The sequence below is a fragment of the Ambystoma mexicanum genome, chromosome 7q, assembly GCF_040938575.1.
Source record: "Ambystoma mexicanum isolate Mex_15411 chromosome 7q, UKY_AmexF1_1, whole genome shotgun sequence".
In the NCBI taxonomy this organism is placed as follows: Eukaryota; Metazoa; Chordata; class Amphibia; order Caudata; family Ambystomatidae; genus Ambystoma; species Ambystoma mexicanum.
The window spans coordinates 637,823,833-637,842,095 of record NC_090941.1 but is presented as its reverse complement, the minus strand read 5'-3'; positions in this window follow the sequence as shown (position 1 = coordinate 637,842,095).

Here is an 18,263-nt window from a genome sequence, read left to right as displayed (position 1 = left end):
CCTATAGCTGTACAACCAATAAGATGTCGTAGTTGCAGTGACGTTTATCATGAGAAATGTAGAGGGATTGGCATAGACGCCCACCCAATAAGGGTTAGCCAATCCTCACGCTTTGTTACCAAATACAGATATAGCACCTATACTTAAGTTACCTTTTCCAACCAATAGAATTGCATGTCAAACTTTTGAGTGTTACATGTCAACGATGATGAGAATTTGCTATAAAAAGGTACTGTTTACATGAAGAATTTGGAGTTGAAGCGAGACAGGCGATCGCATCACTGATGATTACCATTTGTTTCCCCATTTTTTGTACTTGTCATGAAACAGACTTCCCTTTGCCAATCCGTTGACTTGTCCTTCTTGATTGGTGTTGGAGTAAATTAATCCCGCACCCCATCCTCCTCAAGGTGCGGCTAACTTGTTTTAAGGTGCTGGAGAGCGAGCTCTGTATCTCAATGGGCATGTTCAGAGGTCGCTCCGCCCTCCAGTACACAGACCATTATGAGAAACCATGTGTACTATTTAGCACCATATAATAAAGTTTATTAACAGTATAAGGCACTAACTAACTTGGCAGGAACTCGAAAATCAGATAAAGACTAGACACTGGTGTGATGAAGGTGTCCTTGGTAGAAGTTAAGAACTGTCATAATCGTGTCTAGCCAAATCGAAAATAAGCTTATCAGTTTTGTGCGTCAGAGAAAATTGTGGATGCCAGCTATGATTAATGTGGGATTGGTGTAAACCAGACTATAAAAGCAGGGGAAAAGCAAAATGTCTTTGAGTGTGACCAGAGCATGTCTTGTAACTACAGCTAATAAAGACTGCTGAGAAACTCCCAGGTGCCTGATTTTCTCTCTTCTCTTTCTCTCTGTCTCTCTCTCCCTCTCTCTCTCTCTCTCTCTCTCTTTCTCTCTCTGAAGAATTTTCATGGATGCCTGGTGTTTGATGGAGGATGGGGACCTGGACTCTCAGTCCAATATCACTCCAATCATAGACCAAAAGCCTAAAACAATCATTGCATGCCACAGGAATGCACACCCACATGAAAATGGACAACACAACACCAAACCTGCCACTGCTCATGTTAGGCAGATTTACATGCAGTACCCTTTGGGAACACTACACAAAATTAAGACTACAGGTGTAAGCACACTCTCACCTTTGGTATAAGTCTGTACTACACAGTTTTGTGGTAACAGGGCTGAGCAGCCAGGCTTAACTCAAGAGGGAAGTGAGCAGTACAAGGTGTTACACAAAGGACTTGCAATCACAATGGTACAAACAAACACTTACTCAAGGTTTCTTGGTAAAATAATATTAATTTATTTACAAAGTCATTTGGAACACATTCCACTAGCAATATGCAGCTCAATATCACACTATAATACACTCCAGTACCAAACCAATAGGTTTCTGAACAAGTTAGGCTCCCCAGAAGTGAGAGCGAAATGGCACTTCAGTAACTTAAAAAGGGAGTAAAAGACACAAGTTATAAGAATTAAACACAAATACTTTCTTAGGCAGGGCAAATAGTTTCAGTTCACTACAAGAGGCAGTTCAATTCAATGGGCCTGGGCCAAAGTCAATGGGCCTCATTAGGACCCAGGCGGTAAGGGGTTTACGGCGGCGTAAACAGCGCCGACCCTTACCGCCTGATTCCGAGGTCCCTTAGCGCCATGGAGGATTTAACACCTGCTTTTAGCAGGTGTTAAAATCCATGGCGCTAAGGGACCTTGTTGTTAATTACGCCACCGTAATTTACGGTGGCGTAATTAACGCCTTCCCCACTCCCATTATGCCCTATGGGGCAAAAATGGGAATGGGGAAGGGTAAATGGGGATTGGGGACTTACCGCCCCGCCAACCTCGGAATGGGGCGGTAAGTCCGCCAACCACCATGGCGTAAACGTAGTTTACGCCATGGTGGTAAAGGTACGACCCAGGCGGTAACTTACCGCCTGGGTCGTAATGAGGCCCAATGGATCAGTGTCTTGGATAGGATAGCACAGAACTGGTAGTAAACGGTTAAGTCTTTGCCAATGTTCTCGGAAGTAGTTTGCACGAAAAAGCGTTATATGTCGGATTGGGAGCGAACAAAGTTGGGGAAAGTTTCACGAACTTTCACCGCGGCAGAGAGGATTTCTCAACCGCGTTTGCACAGTACCTTAGTAATGAAGAAAAGCTGTAGCTGAAACAATTGTTCCTAGCAGTTCCTGCAGATCTCGCTGTTCCTGGGCCTCAGTCATGGGGACAAGAGGGAGGACGTCGGGAGGTTCCTGCACTGCACAGGGACAGATCCACAAGCTTGGAAAACCATCAGTTTAAGGTGTGAGTGCCTTAAAGTCCACAACTGGTATCCTTCTCACTGGCTATCCGGTATTCAACAGCACTCTGAAGAAAATTCAACCAATATGGAGATGGTTTCCAGGTGGCTTGCAAGTTGGTTGTTCCCACCAGCTCATGGGAAGGAGTCATCCTTGAAGGGGCTTCTCAGTCGAGGGATTTTCAGTCTATTCGGACCTGCAGCAGGGCTTCACCGGGCAAACCAACGGTCCAGGACTTGCAGCAGTCGTCTTCCTTCAGCTCGTCTTCGGTTCTTTCGTTTCAGTGGTCGACTCTGCCTTCGAAGTCCCAGAGACCTGCCTTTTAAACAGTTTTATCCCGTTCATTCCAGCCTAGCTGCCACTCACCCAGCAGGGTGGCTGTCCTTGCCGGACAGTCAGCCAGCCAATCATGCCAACGTGCATTCAGGTCTCCCAGGAGACTAAGCACAGGGAGTTTGCAAAACTCAGTGAATGTCTAAAAATAATAAAAGTATACAGGATTTTGATGGCCCACTGATTCCTAAAGAAGAGCCCACCCTTCAGTCAGGCTGATTTTAGGGGATGGCTAAAACCAGACCACTGTAAAGCAACCCCAGTAGGTAACAGTATTTGAATGATAAATGACAATTAGTTGCCATACAACTATATATAATATTCCTGGAACTTTATTCATGTCAGGTACCCCTACCTATGGGTTTCCACTGACATTTCTAAATGGCAGAAGGGCATCACAAGAAATCTTTCTCACAGCATGTTCTTAACAGGGCATGTTTCAGGGGCAGCAGGGGCAGTGAAGGAAACCCTGCACTAAATGCAAACAGAGCAATACCATTTTCCCCAATTCATCAATTGATATTCTGGACAAGTGATAATATGAGCCATTTAAGGTAAAAACACTAGCATGCTAAATCAGAGTAGAAGACCCCCACCTAGACCAACTCTAGGGTTGGGATGGAAGTCGTCGAACAACTCCACTGTTTATGGAAGTCCAGTTTATGAGAAAACTCAGCAGATTCCAACCAGAAGTGAGCCAAACTGATACTGTCTTTCATCACCCCTATCCACGGGGGATTTCTCGTCAGCATGTTGAGCTCTAGCCAACACACCCATGCTGTCTGTTTCTACATGTTGATGGCGGATTATGAAGGCATTACAGTATAACCTCTGCTGGAGGTTAGCTCAGGGGCAACATGCTCACCTTGGAAGCAAGACAACACGGAGCAACATGTCTACGCTTAGAAACCTCTGGGTATTAAGCGCGTTATAAATAACGTATCATATTATATCATATACTCAGACTAATTATGCTAGCATCCTGAAGCCGCACCTCACACCCAGGAAGTAGTTTATTTGTCGAGGTGAGAATGATTCCACTTCAAAAGAACAGCAACTGCAACAGCCGTTTTCAATGTATAACCTTCGAAATAGGAATGCACATAACCAACGAAAAACATGAAGCCATTGCATGGTGCAGCATTTAGGCAGCTGGTCCCTTTTCACTGCACCAGCTCCCTCACAACTTAACCTCCATGAGATGTGAAAACATTTGACATATGCAAACTATATGCCTCCTCCCCAAAGTCTAGATTTAATTTCCCTTAATAATGATCCACTTGCGGAACATTCCCATGGGCATCTGAAATAGATAGGCATAGCGTCTCTCTCTGCCCCACCGACTTTAACTTCGTTAAGTAAAGCCCTCATCCTCTTTGCCACATCTTTAAGAGTCAGGAGTGCCCCACTGGTTGTTTCTGCAGTGTTGGAGCTGCACTCTGAACGCAGCTGGTTTTCCAGATTTGGTTTGTATTGGCATCTCAGAGGCCCGCCTCCTCACCTCTGAATGGGCTTTCCTTTGTGGGATAACCTCGCGCAGCAGGTCCTGATGATTCCCTTGCCTTCCTATGGATATTGCTTGACTTTCATTGAGCCAGCCAGCTCCCACCTTTACTGGAAAACGCAGACCATTGCTCATGGGCGCGCTTTTCCCTGCTACGCAGATTGCTTCAATTTCATTCTCACACAAGGACACTTGCTGCCAATTAGTAAACATGACCTTTAGGAGAAGGCTAACGAGAGCTTTCACCAGTAAATCGAATTTACCCTTTGAAGCTGGAACTTTTTAATCTATATTTGGCGGTAAGTCGTTTTTACATAGATGTTCCCTTGAAAGACAGCTGTTTGGTCGACAATTTTTGGTCGCTTTGATCAAATACAATACACACAGATGTTTATGTTTATGTGGCGGTAATAGAGTAGGGAGGAGGTGGTGCTGGTTAGGGCACATGGAGTAGGGATGGGGGAATGGTGTGATAGGCCCCATAACAAAACAAAAAAAAATGTTGAATTATTTTGGCAAACTAAGCCATGCAAAATAAGCCTGGATCTCGAATAGAAAGAACCCTGCCACTTTGAAAGAGCCAGGCCACATCCCCTGCTTTCTGTCCTACTAGCATAACCCACTTAAGTGAACATTTATTTTCCATCCCCCATTGCTCAGAATATACATTGCACGTGCACTCCAATCCTGGAAGCACAGGCTTCTCGAGTTTGCAGTACAGCAACTTTGTGGCAGAGTCAAAAGTCTGACTCTTGGCAGCCAGGGACATTTTACAGAGAACGAACACATAATTGTTTCCTCATTCAATATAATTTGCTTTTTTCTCCATTTTTGTGAGCCATGCGAGACTATACGATAATTGTGTTTGCATGACAGTACCATAAAATTAAGTGTTTACAACCTGGTAATTTCTTGTTGTTCAGCCACAAAGTTGCTTAATCCATTATTAAATGTTCAGCTAATAGCACCATGCGTACATTTAAGCAAAGGATTATGGTAGGATGTAGTACGATATGTACTCGAGGAGTTTTACAGGAAACATTTATGTTCCTGGTTTGAGAAGTGTCTCGCAGTGCTCTGTTGCACTGCGGAGAGACTGGCCAAACGTATCAATCAGTGTGGCAATGCGCTGCGCAAAGTTGCTTTTGAGAGTACGAAATAGACTAGCAGAAAATGGATAGGGAATAGTAAACAATCAAGAAAATGTCAACTGGGAAGTGTCACAAAGTTAGCAACACAAAAGTATCAGTGAACATAAAACACAACCCATATGCTGGCACGAACAGCAGAAAGGATGCTTCTACACACAAACAGTGACTTCATGATGACTGAATCACTAAAGCGACAATATCGTCAGGAGCATGCGTGTGAACTCATGACACGGCACACCAACGGGAATGCCCAACAGAGCAGCATTGCTTGTGAACAACACCCTCGAAGAACTACTGTAAGTCAAGTCGAACACTGTGGCCAAAAGTGGAGGAGACAGCCAACCAGGAGCAACCTAGGAGCAGCAGAAATACACAGCATGCCAAGAGTAAGACGCAAGTACAGAAGAGAAAGGGGACATCTTGGTAGAAGATGTCATAAATTTGCAAGAATTTCCAAAGAGTGCACAATGCCATCCAAGTGGCCACAACGATAGACTTTACACCAGAAGGCTCATTGTGCTGGCTGCCACCCAGCACAACATTACTGAGTCCCTGAAATGTTGGCATGACGTGCAGAGACTCTCCAGAGAGTCGATGGGCAAAACCTACAGTGTGCCATTGGAACTGGTGGGGTTTACCCTGAACTTCGGATCTAACACCTCATGAAAGTCATGTGAAGTGTACAATACCCCACGGGGAATTAGCTGCATTCCATCTTCAACTCAGAGGTCGAAGTGAGTGGGAGCTACTTGGAGGGGAGTAACACTACTTTTTACAACCACTTTCACCATTCCGGAACTGTCCTTTTCATTTTGCCACTATATGGCAGTTACAGCCAAATCGAAATCTGTTTCACCATGCGCTCACCAATCCTGGATGCCATGTTAGCCTGGATGGACTCTATCGGCCTTCATATTAACTATCAGAAGATAGAGGTGGTCATTCTGACACCAACACATTTTTCCCCCAATAGCCCATCTCCTCCTGATTTTTTGATAACTTGTCAAGTTGTTCTCTCATGTTGATGATACCGTTGATAAGGTTCAGGTCATTTCCAGGGGATTTAATTTTAACACCCGGTGTCTACAATGGATTTGCGCCTTCATGCCACGGGACAAGTGTGCAGTTATAGCAGGAGTCTTGGTGACTAGTCACTGGTTCTGCTGTAATGCCCTCCTGTGGGATACTTCAGTACGATAGACTATTCATTGTTAGGACTCCATCAGACAGACCAGAGGAGATAACAGACTTTAAAACTTTAAAACTCTTTAAAAACTCTTTAGGAACAACCATTTCATTTCTTTAATATCCAACCTAGATGCCAAGGTTGAGTCTTTCTCTCCCACACCTCAAAATTCCCAGATAATATCCGAAAAAATCTTCACAGGTACTTACTGATACCTTGTCCTAATACCTACTGAATATAGGTGTGCCCTGGTGTTTTTTGCTCTTCTTATTGTTTGTTTCTCCTCCCATGTTGTGGAGGGGTTGGCATCTCAATTACAACACTGGCACCCTGCCCTTACTAAGTTATGTCTTTTTAAAAAATAAATACACTTTCTGACAAATCAGCTACTACATTGGTGTTTTCAGATGAAGAAGCGGTGAGGATTCTTGGACTTATTAAAGACACCAGTAAAGAACCCTTGAGCACATCCGAGTCAGTAACAGGCAGAGCAGTTCCAATCCAAAACAAGAAATGTAAGCAGTCCGTTGAGCGTTCCGGGTTGATAACAGGAGATCAGGTAGGCAACGGGAAGGAGCTGGAAGACAGCAAGATCAAGAGAACGAGCAAAGGTCAGGAATAAAAAGGACGTAGCATACCAGAAGTGATTCAGAGCAGGTAAGGATCAGGCAAAAACAAAGTCCAATAACAAGCCAGTGATCAGGAAACCAGGAATCATAGAAGTCAAAACACAAAGGTAGTGCACTTCAGCCAAAATCAGAAGCATTGACTACATGGCAAGGAGGAGTTTTAAAGCCGTGTGTTCACATGATTGAACGTGCGTGTGACGACGTATAGCCTCAATGTTTATGCCCTAGTCTCCACGGCAACCGCCACCGCGTTTTAAAGGGCGCATATTTCCTGATAGCCGTGTATGTCAAGAGACGTGCACTATGGCTAGCAGCAGCATAATTCATTTGATTAGAAGAAGGCAATAGTCGTGCTTGTGTTAACACTTTAGAGGCATTACACGCTTTACTCATACGGGAACGTGACGGCAGAGCGGATGAACAACAGGGAATCCTGACAATTCTGTTATGTCTGACACGCCGGCTGCTACAGGTCTGTTGTGTGTGAAAACTATTCCAGGAAACACCTGGAATAGCGACTGACTCGATGGACCAGTGACAGTTCATTGCTGGGGCGCAGTACGGAGTGTGCACTATTCGTGTATATAAAAGGTTGCATTTTGGTTTAGCCACCCACACTGAAGGGACAGTACTCAGGCCATCCTAAGAGTGCCGTGGGCGATGTTAAGGAAGTCCCCGAATGAAGCCCACGGCTCAAACGAGAAGCAACGGAGTGGCCTTCTCTACCCGGCCATCATGAAAGGGGAAAGAATTCTGACTCTATCAACGTTATCATGGCAGAGACATATTTTAGGTTCAGCTTGACAGGAATTTTGAGCAGCAATATTCGAATACCAAGAGTGAACAAAAGCATTACTTCCAATCTATGAAACAATTTATGAAACAGCAAGAACCTATTTATGCAACCGTGATCAGTCCACTGTCCCCAGAAAATTGGTGGGAGCGAGGCCTCTGTAACCTGATCCCAGTCACATCTTACACTGCGCACACTACATCTAACTATACTGATGATGCATTCCCCCACTGAGCTATCCTTACCTCGATTCCATTGTGGCTGACAATTGTTGATCAGTGCTTTTAAAGTGCCATTTTCTTCCGAAGATTAGATTTGTTTTAAACACAAGGTACATGACTTTTTATTAATTGTATCTTCCCTAAATCTCCCACAATTGTGCCCTTCAATCTACAACCGTACATTCTAATTTATAGTACCTTGGAGTAAAATGCCCCTGTGCTTCTTATTTATTGCAATTGTGGACCTCTACCAACTATCTCATGACCGGCCTAAAAAGTTCTCTGGAAGCCGCACCACGGACACTCAACCAACTGCTTTAGATGATGGCGAGGGTGACTTGTCGTACAGGAAGCCACTCGCAGTCACGCGACTTCCCTTTAGTAAGTTAAGGCGGCAGAATGAATAATACAAAGAAAGCTTGCTTTCAAAACACGCCGAAGTAAGCGCGAGAGTCAGCTTTAGCGCGTATACTCAACATAGCCAGTATTCCCTTCACTGCCGTGTGCGTAATGTTTTCGGATCCAATGTTCACGCCTTTCAATATTCGCATTAATATTAGGAGCCCCGGGACAACAGCTGCCTTTGCTTGATTTTTCGATTGGAATACATTAGACTATCACTTTTTTTCATTTATGGTGGCAGTCAAATGCATCAGTAGATAGAAATAAATCCACAATGGGCAGTGCCAGTGCAAAGAGAACTCACCATTGGCTTTGTAGGGCGACAGCTGGCCGCTCAGCTCTGTTTAATGAAGATTACCCGCTGTTGCAGGCCAGGAAGTCTTTATTTTATTAAAGACGCGAAGGCTAGCAGTATGCTTCACTTCTTTATTAGCGACTCTCCAGCAGCCTTTCAAAACCTATTAAACTTTCCAACGTATTCATCTTTTTTTTAAACTGTAACAAGGAAAAACCAAAAAAGGGTAGATAAACTACAATCCCCCATAGTCCTTCTCTACTTTGTAGTCCGTAGTGCCATGCTCCTGACCAATTAGGGTGCACTCCTCCGCCCCAAGCCATATGCTGCCTAGGCCCCTTCCTCCTCTTTTTGATGCGTTAAAACGGACACCTTCATTGCACCAACAGTCCAACAACAAGCAATGCCATCCTTGGGGTGCTTCAGGCAACTCCTCTCCTGACGTGCTTCTCCTGGGGAATTCCGTTGAGCCGTCAACTCTGCTATGAACTCCTGCTGGCGGTCCTTCTCAACCGTTCTTCTGCTCCTTACCTGCACAGAGAGAGAATCAACCATAAGGGATGGGCATGCACTTATTCATACACTACATTATGCAAAGCGTTTTCGAAGGGAGGGATAATGCTTGCCTCTGTGTCTGTAATAGAATCAGGACTCCTTGCACTTTAAGCCTGGGTTATCTTCATTCTATATCAAGACCAGAGGGAAGCATTATGCCCGTTCAAGGCTCTCCACCACTGTACCAACCATGGCCAAAACTGGCTTAAAGTAGAAAGTTCTTAAGGTGGAGTCGTTAGACCAGTCAGCAGCTTTCATGATATCTTGTAAAGAGATGCCTGCTGCAAACACGTTGTAAGCCATCCCCCCGCACAGAGTGTGCTTCGAAGATCGATACATCGATCCATGCTAAGGCCATTACCTCTCGTACCCATCTTGCTATGGTAGCTGAAGCTATGGCATGGAAAGGCCTCCTGTGTGCAATAAAGAGCTTACAGGTGCCGTGCAACCTGACCTCCACAGTGGTGCTCTCATACTGCTTGATGCACTGCGCTACGCATAGCTTGGCATTGCAGCGAAAGTAAGGTTAAGAAATCACAGTGGAATTAGTCTTGGTAAGCTGCGCTATATTAAATGTTTTTCTATCCACCTGTAGTGCCTTCACGTCTGAAACGTGTGTACAAGATACTAAGCATAGCAGTGTGGCCAACTTTCCTAACAGCTGTCCCATTGACAGAAACTCGATACGTGGCCACTGATCAAATAGCTCTAGAACCCCGTTGACGTTCCACAATGATGAAAATTTCAATATGCAAGGCTTGCTAACTTTCACTCCTTTAATCAGCCTCATGACCGCTGGGTGCTTGCCGATCAGCTCACCATCTATCAGCTTGTAACCCGCTGAGATGGCGGATCGGTACACCCGCACCGTCCTAAATGCTGTCCCCTGACTGGAAAAGCCTTTTAGGAAATTAATCACCTGGACTAAAGGGGCCGAAACGGGATGAAAACTCTGCTGCACGCACCGCCTCTCCAAAATTTGCCATGTGGCACTATAGCTCCTGCCGGTGGATGGAGCCCAAGACACTTTGACTTGCAGTGTACCATGCTCAAGTAAAGACGTCTGCCATTTCGGGTCTGAGGTTTGGGGTTATGCAAACTGTGCCCCATTAACAGTAGTGGAGAGAACATTTCTTAAGAGTGTCCTACGCCTCCCACTAATCTCTCCAACTGCAGCAATGCCGATGGAGTGCGATGTCCACTTTATTGGTGATGAAGTAGAAATGAGACCTGTCTGTTATTGGCTGAAAATATGAGGTACTCCTAGTTTGGCTAAATATAGAGATAACCTCTCCTACATGATGTCCCTGAGCGGATCTTATGAATTGCACTGGTTGCTCCACATGAGGGAATGGCTCTACGTGCTGGGCTTAAGTATATTCTGGGAAAACCACCTAAACATGCCCTCGGCTGCTAAACCACTGGTCAAAACAGCCCATTTAAGGTACAGGAGAAACTAAGTTAGCCTAGCTTGTGCTGCACTGGTAAGTGGACTGGAATATTTGAGTTGTAAAGTATTGCCATGCTATGAAGACTTTTTGGATGTCATAGCCCCACCCTGCACCCAAGCATTATTTATTAGGTTCCGCTTGGGGAAATTGCGGTGCAGATCCATTACTGCTAGTTGGGACAAAACCAAGAGCAAAAGCTGCACAATTTGTGATGCTGAGAATGAGAACAAGTACACTTTCTGCTCTTTTGCCCGGGCTTGAAAGACCACAGGAGCAAATATTTGATCCCACTGTTCATCCTCTTTGGTGTGGCAACTACTAGGGGAGCTATGTACCTCAGTAAATCAGTTGAACATTTGAATTTTCTTTTGATTTTTTGTCTCCATATACATTCGACACACATGGTATAAGGAATAACTCCCTAACACTCACAAGCTGAATTTTATTTGTCTTTTGCACTAGCACTTTACGACTTTTAACTAGGTATTTTTAGTGGTCTGCGGCCTAGGGTTTTAACTTGTATGAAGGATAAGTGTATACATGTGTTGCTTGTTTTATGGAATTTTAACTCAGCTTTTGTATTTGTGTTCTTATGGAGGTTTGTATTTTGTACCTGATGGCTCACACTGTATACTGGTTTTCAACAACTTTGATGAATTCGGCAGCCTTTTCCGAAAGCCCTCTGTGCCTGAAACCCTGCACGCAGGCAGCACAAGGTTCTACTCCTGTATCAGGGGGTGTTTCGCTCCTGCCGGATCCATGAGCAGGTCAGCCTGATGGGAAATCCTCTGCAGAATATCCGAGGAAAGTTCCATCCGAACTGAAAACCATGCCTGCGACTTCCATTCTGGCGTCACTATCACTACTTCCACCCTGTCTCTGCAAACCTTCACCAGCATCCTTGCTAACATCGCATAGAGTGCAAACGCGTACTGAACATTTCCTGTGCACTGGTCCATAGTGCCTCCATATCCAGCCTCCAGTTGAAGTATTGCGCTAGTTGAGTGTTCAGTCTGGATGCAAAGAGGTCCATAGTTAATGGTCGCCAGGTGTCCTGCAACTTCTCGAACACTGCTCTGTGTAATCTACAATCGCTGGAATCCCGCAAATATCTGGAATTCCAGTCTGCTACTGTGTTCTGTACCCCCAGTAGATATTCTGCCTTGATTGAGATCCTTCTGTCCAGACAGAAATTCCAGAATTCCTTTGTTAGTTCCACCAGCATTTGGACCTCGTTCCCCCTAGTTTGTTGATATAGCAGACTGCTGACACGTTGTCCTTTCTCAGCAGGACACATCATTGTGCTCTGTCCTTGGCTAATGCCTTAACTGCAAACGAGCCTGCTAGTAGCTCTAAGCAGTTGATGTATAACTCTAACTCCTCTGGGGACCATTTTCCTCCTGTTTGCATCTGCCTGCATCTGGTGGCCCAGCCTGCTCTGCTGGCATCTGACTCTATGAGTTCTGGAACATCTCCAAATATGGCTTGCCCCCTTCCATGCTTCCGTATTGTGGAGCCACCACTGTAGCTCCATTTTGCTCTCTTCGTCTAGCGGTACTAATTGGTGGTAGCACATTCTACCCTGTAGATGTCTGATCTCGAATCTCTGTAGGGCTCTGTAGTCAGTGGCCTGGGAGAAATTGCTTGGATGGATGTCACTAGAAGGCACACTACCTTGGCTAGACTCTGAAGCGATATAAAGGATTTCCTGAGCACTACTCTCAGCTCCTTCTTTATCACTCTCATCTTGTGAGTCAGCAGTTCCAAAGTCTCTTTCCTGGTGTCCACTACAAAGCCTAGAAACTCTGCTCTCTTGCAGGGGTTGAGTGCTGATTTCTCTCTGTCGACTAGTAAACTTAGATCGGACAGCAGAGAAATAGCCCACTGCATTTGCACGAGAAGATGTCCTCTGACTTCTGCCATGAGCAGGATATTGTCCAGATATATATGGTCATCCTGACTCCCTTCTCTCTAAGTGCCTCTGCCACCAGCTACATCAGCTTGGTGAAGGCCAAGGGGGTCGAGGAGAGGCTGAATTGCAGGCTCTTGAACTTCCATGATTGTTCTCTCCAAGTAAACCTCAAGAAGTGACGGTTCACGGATGTCACTTGCACAGTGAGGTATGTGTCCTTCAAGTCTAACCTCGCTAACCAGTCACCTTTTTTTAAGATTTCCCCTATCAGGTGGATCCTCGATCTGTAAACCCTGCACACTAGCCAGCTGTTGAGCTCTCTGAGGTGTGTGACTGGTTGCACTTTGTCCTTGGGGTGAAGCAGAAACATGTTGCTGTGGAAGCCCGGAACACAGTGATCTGCTTGCTCTATCGCTCGCTTCTTCAGTAACAGCTCTAATTCTGTGTCTAGCAATCAAGCCTTCTTCTGCAAAGGTCCACATCTGTGGAGGGGGTCATGCTTGCTTGGGAGTCTCTATGAACTCCAGATCAAACTTTGTCACTGTCTGGAACACCCAAGAATCGCCTGATAGCTTGCACCAATTTTCTACAAACAGTTCTGTCCTGCCCCCCCACTGGCAGGTATCGCGTGCTGGGTTCACTCACCTGTGGTAGCATCCTGGTGCCGGTGGAACATGTCTGACATATCGTCAGGGTGTTCCTGCGGGGCCTCCACAGTGCTGGCTTTAGGCTCTCGGGCCTCTGTTCTATCTCCTTGGGTGTCGGTACCCGCATCTTCATCATCGTCCATACAATCATCTTCCTCTGTGGACTTTCGTGCCTACCCTGTATTTTTTGCCCTCACTCAGGACTATGAAGGAGAGAAGGATTATGGGGGATTGTAGTTTTTCTTCGCCTTTTTTGGTTTTTCCTTGTTATATACAGTTTTAAAAAAAATAAGTTGGAAAGTTTGGTAAGTTTTTAAGGGCTGCTGGAGAGTAGCTAATAAAGAAGTGAAGCATAATGCTTGCTTCCGGCCTTGACATATAATTAGCATTCCTTACTATTTGGTAGCATATGTCTTTAATCAACGAAGAGTAGGCATTTTAACACTGCCAAACCCAAAGGCTTTCTATATGTAGAGTGTATGATTTTTTTTGGAAAGGCCCCCAAAGGACACAAAGGCATCCTTTATACGTTTGCAAAAGCCAGACCTATGACCCTTTGCCATTGCCCAGCGTTCCTAATCCCTCAACCTCATCATGGGGGCCACTTTATAAATATCCGTAATTGCACTGGAAGGCACTGTGGCCTTTTGAACTTAAGAGCCGAAGGACCCCTATGTGCAATGTTGGTCATTTCTGAAACAGGGTAAGAGTAAAACCCAGGCTACACAAAAGCCCAAACTGCTGGCATTGCCAATGCTTGTTATGAATGCTACCATCCCATAAAAAGGGCCATGGTCCCATATTACAATTATGAAGAGATAAACATTCTCAACATGTACCACACTACTTATGACATAATAAAAAATGTATATATCTATATAATTTAGGGTCTCATTCAGAGTGTGGAAGTGTGGTAAAAAAGTGATGGTAACTGGATTACTGCCACTTTTACCTCCACCACTAGATTACGTTTTTCAATGCAGAAACTCTGCACAAATGCTTCGTTTCTCCACGCAAAACCCATTAGCACATGTGCTAATTACCAGATGCCTTAATTACCTATCCCCACGGAGTCCAGTGAGACTCCAAAATGTGGAAGGCATGAAGGGTCCTCATGTCTCTAAACCACATGGGCCCTCCCTGTTACCACATGCTTGCTTGATACAGAAATGCTAATTCCATTTTGCAGTATTGCCAAAGGTCATACCACCAAATTGCTTAACGAGGCCCTTAATTGGGAATATCGTGTATTAATCAAGTTAGGTGATTTTTTTTTACACTGCAACATGGGAGTCTTTGCCATAGGCTGCACATAGTGGACATTTAAAACACTGTATCAATTTGTTTAACAAAATATTAATTAAAATGAACCAGCATTAAAAATATGTTTCAGCAAGCATGTATAAACTGTGGCTGGGTCAACATTGTCCTGTCAGCAGGCCTGCACGGGTAGATCACTTGCAGATGGCATATATAATTTCTTCTCCCATCTCGTTCATACAGACATTCTCAATGAGGAAAAGAAGGCACATGTGCAACAGGGGTAGACAAGACAGTACACCGTCCTACCTTCGTCATCTCTAAGAAGTCACACTGCCAGTTGCACCTCCTCAGAGGTATTCTTCCTTTCCTCTCCTTCCCCCAGAAGATCACTGTCTCCAGAGCTCTGGTTCTCTCTAGGCTGGACTATTGCAACAGCCTCTTTCTAAATCTGCCTGCTTCTACTCTCCGCCCTCTGCAACTCATCCAGAACAGGACTGCAAGACTTGTCCTTGGCCTCAAGCCCAGGGATCGTTTTTCTCCAGGACTGAAATCTCTGCACTGGCTACCAGTGGCTGCGAGGATTAAGTTCAAAACCCTCTGCATTGTCCACAAGGCCTTCTGGGGCCTAGGGCCTCAATAACTTCAGCTCTCGCTTCCTAAATATCTTCCTTTTCGAGCTCTTCGCTCATCCGCCTCCGACTCCCTTAGGGTCAGTCGCTTCTCCAAGCAACAATTTGGTGGTCGATCTCTTTCCTCGGATGGGGCCTTGCTCTGGAACAGCCTCCCTGCCTCCCTGAAACTTGAGGAGTAACATCTCCGGTTCCGGCAGCACCTCAAAACCTTTCTCTTTGCTTCTGCTTTTTCTCCTCCTCTCCCCTGCTGACTTCGTGGCTGATACTGAAACTGCACCGGTTACCTGGTCACCCCCTGTTCTCGGCCCCAAGTCCCAACCGCCAGCCCGCTAGTCGCATTCCTGCACTGCCTTCCTGGCAACACCTGCACTTAGGGACTGTTTCAGTATCCCTACAGTTCCACCACCAGCACTTGACACCTGATGTCTGCACTTACCCTTGTACCCAGCTGTCCGTATGTTACTTAGTGTTTATTATTCTTATCCCATGTACTGCACTTTCCCCCTCCCTCTCCCATGCACTTGCACGATCTGAATGATACCTGGCCTAGTCGGATCGTTGTCTGTCTTCCCTCTGTTCCCCCTCCCTTGCCGCGTCGCGCCTTGAAACACTTGTGTATAGGCACGTTATAAATGCCAAATCATATCATATCATAACTACAAAAAGTGTAAGTCCCTAAAATGGATCCAATTCACGCTATTAAAAGAAGCCTCCCATTCCCATGGGGGAGATTTCATATTTTTTGAGTGACACAATGGTACACCTCATTCCCCTCTGCTGGTGGCTCCTGCCCCTGTTATCTAGAATTCCATTATTGTACCACCTGCCCTGACTCTCATTTCCATAGCACTTAATTTGAAATGAGGGCATATATTCTCACCAGCCGGTCATTGCACCAGAGATTCTGGTATAGCTTAATGACTGTAGCAGAGCCAGCATTGATTTCTTACCAGTCCACTGCTCACTGCTGCAGTTGCCTGGGCCACGCAGCGCTCGGCCCCACAGGATAATGAGTAAAACACTTTGTTATGCTATTTTATCTGGGTTTGTATAGCCCTACCTCAGCCATTTTCCTGGTCCCCTGGCACTTCAGGATCTGCAAGAGATGGCTTGGAGATTAGCACAGGAGTAGCAGGAGAAGGGCACACAGGATTTTCTGCAATGCTACTGTGTGCAGATCTGAAAAGGTGAAAATGTCGGGCTGTGCGTGGGGTGTCTGTTTTAGATGTTTGCACTTGTCTGGTGCAGTGGTTAATGTGAGCTTCAGATTCGTAATGCAATTTGTGTGGTTATCTGTGGTGTCTGGCGGAGTGGTGTTTAAGGAAAGTGAAGGGAGTTGTGATAGTGTGTCAGTTGTGGGTTAGTGTGGTGTTCAGGGACAATTAGTATAGACATTTGTGTCTTTGCATGTTGTACATTGAATTGTGTTCACCCGTGTTATTTCAGTGCAGTAGTGGTGCGTCTAGATTTGTTGTTGGTTCTGGTGTGACGTCAGATACCTTAGAGCAGATATTTGTTGCCACACTTTTTCCTGCATACAACCCAATAGCTACAACAAATACACTTTTTATTTTACTGTAGAGGCATCAATTATTTGCATTTGATTTGTTTTTCTCCATGTAAAATATTATTGGTATAGCTTTCATGCCTTGCTATGCTACACATCTATAAACTAGCAACTGACAAAACCAACCAATCACCACCTTGCCACCACAACGCTACCATGTTGGCCAGTACCAACAACAATATCTTTCAATGCTGACATGCCTTTGGGCAATGCCACTGCTCCAATGTGCTGTACATGTGCCCACTTGCTTTTATCTGCACACTAGTTCCCCTAAACATTCCTCGGGGAGGACAAGAAGGGGTCTCCACCCAAGTACGTTTGGCTCCCCAGAAAAACTCTCTGAAGGTGGCTCCTCTCCCACCATTAGCGTTAGCAACCCCCTCACCCGACGTATCATTCTAGACGTGCCCCTGTTCCACACAGCACTGCCTACCTTTTGAGAAACTCTGATATCACCACTTTTCAAACATTGCTGCCTTGCGACTGCCACTACTGCAACCTTATGAAAAACAGAAACCCTGCCATTAGAAGAACATTACGTGTGCTCAGGCCTTGTGGCTATTGCATTCTTGTCATTTATCCGTCAAATTGGGGAGGCATGCCATAATTGAACGTGCATATCACCCACTGCCCAATACAGTGCCAATAAGACGAGATAAAAACACACAGGAACCCAGTCTTTAGTGGTGGGCAACATACCGGCTATGCAAAATCAGCCCCTGTTTATTTGCTCATGGCATTAGGTAATGAAAACACTCCAACCGTGTGTCCTGTCAAATGTGGGTGAGGGCGGATATTAATGAGTCTGTATTAACCTGATCCGCCCCCTCACCACCACACATCAGCACTCCCTACACATAATGTACAATAAATGTGATTAGTGTGTTAATGGCCTTCAGTCAAACAGCAGTGAACCAATCGTTTTCTGTTTGTTGCCATGTTATCATCAGTTAGAATTATGCTCAAGTTGTCCCTGTGTACATTTTCTATACTTTTGATAGACAAGAAATGTAGACATAAATACATGCAAGGAAAATGTTCTTTGAGCCTTGCATTGAATGCTAAATATGGAACTACCTTCTACTATGTGTTTCCTTCATATTACAACTAATTCTGCAGCGTTCGTTTCAGGGCTCTATAGAAGTCAACTCTGTCAGATAACGTTGTCAACTCAACCTCTTTTCTATATTCCATTTTCACAGCAGGTCAAAACGGCTGCCTACTTTCTTTCAGAATAAACAGAGAACATTGAGTGCAAATCAGAGTGTGATGAACAATACACATGAGGTTTCTAGGGCATCACTAATGCAATCACTCTACAGATGTCTTCTCACTGTAACTGTGGAAACAAGTGGCCGGGAACAAGTCAACGCTTGTATGTCCAGGGCTCAGT